Consider the following 8,667-nt stretch of genomic DNA (forward strand, 5'->3'; position numbering starts at 1 on the left):
CTTCTGCCCAAATGCATGATGGGAAGTGCAACCATGACTGTGCGTAGGGGCACCAATTGATATATCTTCTCTGCGTTGGGAAAAAACATAGGGTGTTAAGAAAATTATCAACTACTACCTCTCTTCCCATCATTGTCTCCCATGTTACCTTTGATTGCTGAGAGAGGTATTGTAAGGCTTTGGCCACATAAAGAATGGCTCCAAGGGCTGTCAAAATTCTCAGTACTCATTACACGCTGCCTTTTAGGTACCTATAGGTAAAACGGCGTCTTTACAGATTGAACGCGACAATGCGTGAGTGGGTCGTGCAGCGCATGCGTTAATTACTTAACGTGATTAATTTTAAAAAATTATTACCGCCATTAATGCAACAAATTTGATAGCCCTGCTTTAAGCCAAAACTACTCTGGATGAGTGTAAGACATTTTGTCGGTAACGTTAAATACAATTAGAAAATGATTTAAATAAAGAATATACATATATTAAAAAAGGCAAGTCCGATATTTTTTTGCCGATTCCGATACTTTGAAAATGACGTGATCGGACCTGACCGATCGGCATCCCGATCGATCGGGACATCTTTAATTAATATATAATATGGTAATTTATTCAAATAACGAGTTTTTAGTCAGTGGTAACCAGTGTTGGGAATAATGCCGTTATAAATAACGCTATTACATAACGGCATTATTTTTTTCAGTAACGGGGTAATCTAACTAATTATTTTTTCTGCCGTTACAACGCCGTTACCGTTACTGACGGTCAAAAGCGGTGCATTACTTACTCTGAATAAATTGAAGAAACTACCAGCCGTAGCGAGCCTACTCTGCTCTGTTTATTTGTCACCCAAGACTTTGGGTGAGTTCAGGTTCGAGAATAGCGCATGTGTTTTGTTTTGTGCTTTTTCTTATCAAAGATATACCACACAGGACGTGCTGGCACTCTGTTTCTTTAATAGCACATATACCTTGAACATTAACACAAACGTACGGCTGTCGGCAGGCCGTGTCTCTAACTCACTCCCGCATCATGTGAGCAAAACAATATTGGCGCCGTGTGCACTATAGGGTGCCTCGGATAATTCTGTATCAGAATATTACAGCACGTACTTCTTATGACTCCAGACTGTTTGTCCCTGCTCATTCAATTAGACAATGCTTTCCAAAGCTTGCTAACGTTGCTAACCTGAATGCTAGCCTCGTTCCCATACCCCACTGTCAGCCAGCAAGAATGCTGCTTCCATCTTGAGGACGGTAGACGCTTTGATGGTGGCGGGAGGAGTAGGGGAACGAGGCTACCTGAATGCACCCCCTGGATAGATGCGATGGAACCATTTTAGTGGGTTATTTTTCAGGGTTAGAAACTCACAATCTCTGTACCGCTTCACACTAGCTCAGTCCCATGTGAACAGATCTGGCTGCTTTTGTCACTTCAAAGTCCGACTTTTGTTTTCCAGGGTGCATTGAAAATCAATTGCTGCACGTCGCTGGCGTGGTGCACTGTCAATGTTTTTAGCATGCTGCTTCGTTGCCACTACTAGTTTCGTTTTGGATTGTGAAGAAAACGGTATGGAGCGTGCGTTACAGTGGTTTTGTTAGCTCTCGCGTTGTTATGACACGTCCGTGACGATCGGGTAATGACGGCGACTAGTAGCGGTTCTGCCGAAATGCATGGGAAGTTGAGGCAACCACGACTGTGAGTAGTGCTTGTCCATATTATATCATGCGTGCGGTCTCGATCTAAGTGCGCTGTGTGGTGAATGACACAAGCGCAGCATGTGAAGTAAGAGCTAAATTATTATCATATTAAGCAATGCATTGAACTAGGCATTAGAACTTAGAAGCCGATTCTTGTGCTCGCGATAGCCGAATTCTATCTCTACTATCGGTTCATTGAATATTTAATGGCTAATTACTGTCGAATGGTAACTTTGCTATTGATACATCTGTATCTCTCACATGTAAACCCGGATATCCGGTCGTATCGGTTTATCGTTCTCAAGCTTAGTACATTACAAAGTATTGAGATGAACTTTTGGTATAGACCAAATACTTATTTTCCACCATGATTTGCAAATAAATTCTTTAAAAATCAAACAATGTGATTTCCTGTTTTTTTTTTCCTCCACATTCTGTCTCTCATGGTTGAGGTTTACCCATGTTGACAATTACAGGCCTCTCTAATATTTTCAAGTGGGAGAACTTGCATAATTAGTGTTTGACTAAATACTTATTTGCCCCACTGTATAACAGAAATATACAGATTTTTTAAAATGTATTTTATAAGTAAGACTTTGTAGAATTATTTTCATTTCCTTAAAAAAATCTCAATATACAGTAAGATGAGTACTGTGAAATGTTTTTTACAGAAGTGAATCCAGCTGTAGTTTTTTTTTTTTTTTTGGAATGTCTGAATGTCACTTTAGTACTACACACATGACCGCAACTGAAATAAAAATCCATGTAGGCGGCCATGTTTCTAAAGGGTCGGCATCAGTGTTTTGTGTAAAATAACATTAACAAATACATATGGAACCCGCACATGCACACCCTTTTAGTGACCCAGCATGTAAATGAGTAACACGTGTATGTGGGAGGCCGATGTTGGGTGTCAGTGGTGGGGTTGATGTTTAGGGAGACGGTTACCACAGCGACCAGAGTCTCAATAAGAGGAACCCATTGTTTCTTTCATGGTTTGGGGGGCTTGATTTTTTTAAATGACCGCTGCATGACAGAGGGACAGATTGATTGACAGGAGACAGACAGGAGGACAGATGTGCTGCAGAGGAGAAGTGCACACACACGCGTGTGCGTAATCCGACTTAAGAGGCGATCGCGCCGCTCTCAAGAGGATTAACTTGGTCAGATCCTGTTGACTGCATGGAAAGTCTCCATTTGGTCATATAGTTGGTCTTGCCTATTGTTACATAGACTACACCCCCCGCATCCAACCCCCCAGCAATGACCTGAATTTGACTGGCTACAGCGCACCGCAGTTTCCGCCCACACAAACTCAGAGACTCAGGTTGTTGCGTGTTTATGCCGAGACGAGGGAAAAATACCAACAAGAATACAGGCAACATTCTACAGTGAGGAGCAGAAGTATTTGCACCCTTTGTGATTTTGCAAGTTCACCAGCTTAGAAAATAGGTAGAGGTCTGAAAAATACAATCATAGAGGCATTTCCACTCATAGAGATAGAATCTAAAAAAAAATAAAAAATATCCAGAAATCGCATCGTATGATTTTTAAAATAATTTTGTTAGTAATTTACTGGGGTTCATAAGTATCTGTACCCCTGAGCAATAATTATGACACTCAAAGAGTTGTCAGTCTACCTTAAAAAAAGTCCACCTTTACCTCATGCGTAAACACCCACCCACCACTTGTTTGAGCTCATTATTGTCACCTATGCACCCCATAGTCAGTCATAATCCAACTGCTACCACGGGCAAGACCAGAGAGCTTTCGAAAGACAGCAGAGAAATAATTGTTGAGCTCCACAAAGCTGGAAAGTGCTATGGGACAATTGGAAAGCAGCTTGGTGAGACTAAATCAACATTTACAGCAATTGTTAGATAATGGAAAAGGCTAAACATGACTGATAATCTACCTCGGACTGGGGCTCCGTGTAAAATCTCTCCTCATGGGGCATCGCTCATGATGAGAAAAGTGAGGGCTAAGCGTAGAACTACATGACACGAGCTGGTCAATGACCTGAAGAGAGCTGGATGCACAGTTTCAAAGGCTACTGTAAGTAAAACACTACGGTGCAATGGTTTAAAATCATGCATTGCTCAGAAGGTTCCCCTGTTAAAGCCAGTACATGTGAAGGCCCCTCTGTAGTTAGCCAGAGCCCATCTCAATGATGCAGAGGGGTCAATGGAGAAAATCGTGGTCAGATGAGACCAAAGTAGAACCTTTTGGTCAAGAACACCATCCCCACTGTGAAGTATGGGGGTGGAAACCTCGTGCTTTGGGGATGGTTTTCGGCAAAGGGGACAGGATGACTGTACTGTATAAAGCAATGAATGGTGAAATGTGTCATCAGATTTTGAGCCACAACATCCTTCCCTAAGTCAGAAACTTGAAGATGAGTCGTGGCTGGATTTTACAACATGACAATGATCCGAAGCACACAGCCAAGCTGACCAAAGAGTAGCTGCATAAAAAGTATATCAAGCTTCTGGAGTGGCCTAGCCAGTCTCCAGACCTCAATCCAACAGAAAATCTTTGGATGGAGCTGAAACTTTTTCAACGACAGCCCAGAAACTTGACAGATCTAGTCAGATAGATTTGTGTGGAGGAATGGGCCAAAATCCTTGTTGCGATATGTGAAAACGCACAATAAAAAGTATAAAAGGTTTTATATACAGGTGTCGCCTCTGTGGGTGCTTCACAAGCAACAAATGTGCGCGCAGGCTGTCCACGCTCTCTCTCATCCAGCTGCGGGACGTCTTCGTTGGAACAAATGAGCTTTTCCTCGCGTGTGCCCGTATGTACAAATACGTTCTTCTTCGTGTGTACATTAGCTCTTACTCGAGTGCCATTAGTACTACCTCCTCTTCGCTTCCTGCGCTAAGATAAAAGCATGCATCACAAAACAAAAGGCAACATTATTAAAAAAAAACAAAAAATGAGACTCCGGTGTCGTAAAGTTGAAATCACGCAAATTGGGTACGTCGTAATCCGGGGACTACCTGTATTGGGTTCACAAATACAGTAGTTCCTTTACTTACGAACGTTTCTACATACAGAATTTTCAGGTTAATACACGCCTCAACGGGAAAACATTGCCTATTTTGGTACTGGTATTGGTAATCACAGCTCTGCCATTGGCTATTGCCTAGCATTCCTGGCATCCAGTTGGCTAAGAGGGACCTCTACTGTATGTGTGTATCTCAGCATCCTCTTCATTCGCCTCTCGCGTTCCGACAGCTTTACAAGAGTGTATTTTTATTATTTACGCAAAGATAAAAGCATGCATCACAAAACAAAAGTCAACATTATAAGAAAAAAAAAAGAGAGAGCCTTCGGCGTCATAAAGTCGAAATCACGTAACTTGGGTAAGTCGTAACCTGGGGACTACCTGTATTGTTTTAGTTTGAGAATGACATCATTTTAAAACAATAAAACTAAAACAGTCACAAAAAGTTAATAGTATTTGTTAACTTTTTGATTTATACATTTGTGTGGTACTGTGGTACTCCCCAAGGTTTCTAATTTTCTCCCAAAGAGTTTTTGGAGTTTTCCCTTGCCGACAAGGAGGGTCTAAGGAAGGGGTGGGCAAACTGGTCCTCGAGGGCCGCAGTGGGTCCTGGTCTTTGTTCCAACTGATCCAGCACAGAGCTTTTAACCAATGAGGTTTCAATGGAAACAAGAAGCACCTGACTGCAATCAACTGATTGCACTTATAACACATCAGATTGGTGAAAAGGTGTCCTCTTGATGGGCTGCAGTTTGCCCACTCCTGGTCTAAGGACTTGACCTTTATTTATTTCATCTTTATTTATTTCATCTACTGTTTCTGATTGTGTATCATATTGCCTCTGCAAAGCCCTTTGAGACAACCTTGTGATATAGGGCTATAGACCCTACTCACATGACGTCACAACAACGCCTCCGCGCCATATTGTCCATCAGCTCGTCGGGTTTAAGCATTACCGCTACGTAAATTCCTCCTATTATGGCGTTTTTCTGCTCGTTAACATTAATAATCAAAATGGTGAAGGCGTGTGTGGCGGTTGGTTGCAATAACAGAGAAGATAGACGGAGAGACTTGAAGTTCTACCGTATTCCGAGAGACCCGGAGAGGAGAGCGAGATGGACTGCTGCAATTCGACGAGAAAACTGGGCTCCAAACGATTACCACAGATTATGTAGTAGTCATTTTATATCTGGTAAGATGCATTTAATATATATTTAGAGGGTTTTGGGCTAACAACCACAATTAAGATCATTGCGAGGCTAATCGCCGACAACATACAGTTTCAAATTCAAGATGCTTATTTCTTCCACCATCATTATTTTTTTAATAATATTTAGCTGGTACCAAGTGAAAGAAGTTAAACAGGTGTGTCCAAACCTTTTGCAAAGGGGGCCAGATTTGGTGTGGTAAAAATGCGGGGGGCTACCTTGGCTGATTTACATAGAACAATATATTTAAACAAATTTTACCAAGCCCTTCTGTGCGTCACATTTGCTTTATAATTTTTTTAATTCATAATTTCAACAATCTCGTCTTTGTGGCGTTCTCTTTTGACACTCGGGCTCTTGCGAAATACTGCTGCTGTGAAATTAAACTAGCTTCAAGTTGCTATAATTTCTCGCTGCGTATCTTCCCTGTAATGTTGTCGTACATGTCAGCGTGTCTTGTTTGCTAACATTGCGTCACATCGAACTCTTTGAAAACAGCGACTGTCTCTTTGCAAATGAGGCAGATACAGTTGTTGTGTGTTTTATTGAAGAAATAGTCCAATATCCACCTATCCTTGAAGCGTCGGCCATTGCAGTCAACTTTTTTTTTTAATTGATTGTCGCCATTTTAGAAAATTGGAAGGGTCACACGGGGTAATGTTGCTTAGAGTGCTGCTCTTAAAGTTTTTCAAACTTTCATGAGAATAGGCTGATTTTGTGTGGACAAGATAGTTGTAGATATCAGGGTAGGAGATGTCAGGCAGAGAGGGCCAAGACAGCGGGTCGAAAAATATCGATTTAGGCATCAAATATGGATCTGGCGAATGGATAGACTGAAGCTTTTCCACATAACGCCTTTTATGCAACGCATCCAATGAGTTTACAGCGTCTGAAAGCACCGGGGCTTCCATGAATTGCACTATAAATTGCACGACAAATTGAAACCATTGAGAATACGGATAAACAGTGACGGTGAATTTTTGTTGCAATTTCTCAAGAATGGTTTTTTCCAAGAAAAATTGTGTGGAGAAAGCAATAAAAAATTGTAATGTAATAAAAAAGGAATATGTTAAAAATAATAATAAATTCCCAGTCTTTTGTAAAAGAAAATTGTAATTCTACAATCATGAATGCGACTGTTTTCTACTGAACATTTCTAGCTGAGAAATGCCAAAATTTCACAAATTTTTAAACCAACCAAACTGACCTTTCCGTTTTCGTGAATGTGCTACTAACAAACGCTGCAAATGTTTTGGAGGCGCTCCTAACAAGAAGCAACAAGTAGCTGATAGATTTTTTTTCTCTTCTCACATGGGTCAGATGTGATTAGGTGGGTCGTATGTGATGTCGCCCAACCCTCACTCCCCCTGCCCCCTTGCCAGGATATAATGAGTCCATTATGGCTGCCTTCCTCCTCTCTCGCGGATCTCAACTAAGAAAGTTTAAGAATGCTGCGAGGAGGAGAAGCTGCTTTGCCGCTGAGAAGGAAGGTCATGTGTAGCGCCCGTAGCCTGAGGCCCACCAGGGGGCCAGGAGGAAAGGTGGGGGGATTCTGGCTAACTCCTGGGTGATGCAGTGAGGTCAAGAGGCAACTGAACAAAAATATGCATCATGTCCTATGAAGAAAATACTTCAGCTTCTAATCATCTTGAATTCACGATACGGTATGGATGCAATAAAAAATTTTAAAAAATTAAAAAAAAAAAAAAAAAAAAAGTGTCGTTCTGAACTCATTTCCCCCAATTGACAATGATAGACGTCCAAATCATTTAAACTGGGGGGGGGACTGGCTTTCAATGCTCTATTTTTGAGTGCCATTTAATTTAGACTTGGAGGGGTGAATAAAAAATGAATGCTCACAATGAGTTCACATAGACACTACTGTAATGGAGAATTTTTGGTAATTATTTCTACTTTTTTATTTCGAGCTCGAGTGATGGCAGCCAATGAATTAAGAAGGAAGTGACTCAAAAAGGCCCTAAAATGAATAGAGGGGGACCAAATATCTACAGGAGATGATGCAAAAATGGAATTTTCTTGTCTCTTTGTGCTGTCTTGCATCATACCACAAATAAAAGCAAAAAAGAAAAAGAAAACTTGAAAAACAGTGGAAAATTTTATTTTAAAATTCTTCAAATTCTGTTTATTGGTAAAGTAAAAACACACTAAAACAGTATTTAACTCATTGGCTGCCATTTACTGTGCTCAGTGTTGTTTTTGGCTGCCATTTTAATTTTCGTCTTAGTCTTTTGGACGACAAATACTGATTAGTCTACAAATACAAGTCCAAATTTCGTCTAGTTTTAGTTGACAATTCTCAAACGAGGACATAACTGTAGAGTCTACAAGGACATCACCATTTTCATGATGATAATACATACTCAGCAGGAAAACAGCCCACTATTTGAAATTAATTAAACTCACCTGGACGCCACGAACTGTATGTGAAATGTTTTCCAAGAGTTTAAGAAGACCCAGAGTGACCGCGTTAAATACTAATGCTAACGCGAATGTTATGCTAAAGCGAACGATATACTCAGCTCAGACCTTTAAAGGCTAAAGCAACATGGCATATCCAGCCAAGATAAGAAAGCAAAACTTAACAAGCAGCACCTGATGCATTTTTCACAAAATGTGCCTGGAATTGGCACAGACTTACTCACCGGCCTCTGAGTAAGCGTGCGTGTGGGGTGGGGTGGGGGGGGGGGGCGCAGAACGTCACATGAGTGACACAACCAAACATTGTGAATTT

Source organism: Corythoichthys intestinalis, chromosome 11 (genome assembly GCF_030265065.1).
Source record: "Corythoichthys intestinalis isolate RoL2023-P3 chromosome 11, ASM3026506v1, whole genome shotgun sequence".
In the NCBI taxonomy this organism is placed as follows: Eukaryota; Metazoa; Chordata; class Actinopteri; order Syngnathiformes; family Syngnathidae; genus Corythoichthys; species Corythoichthys intestinalis.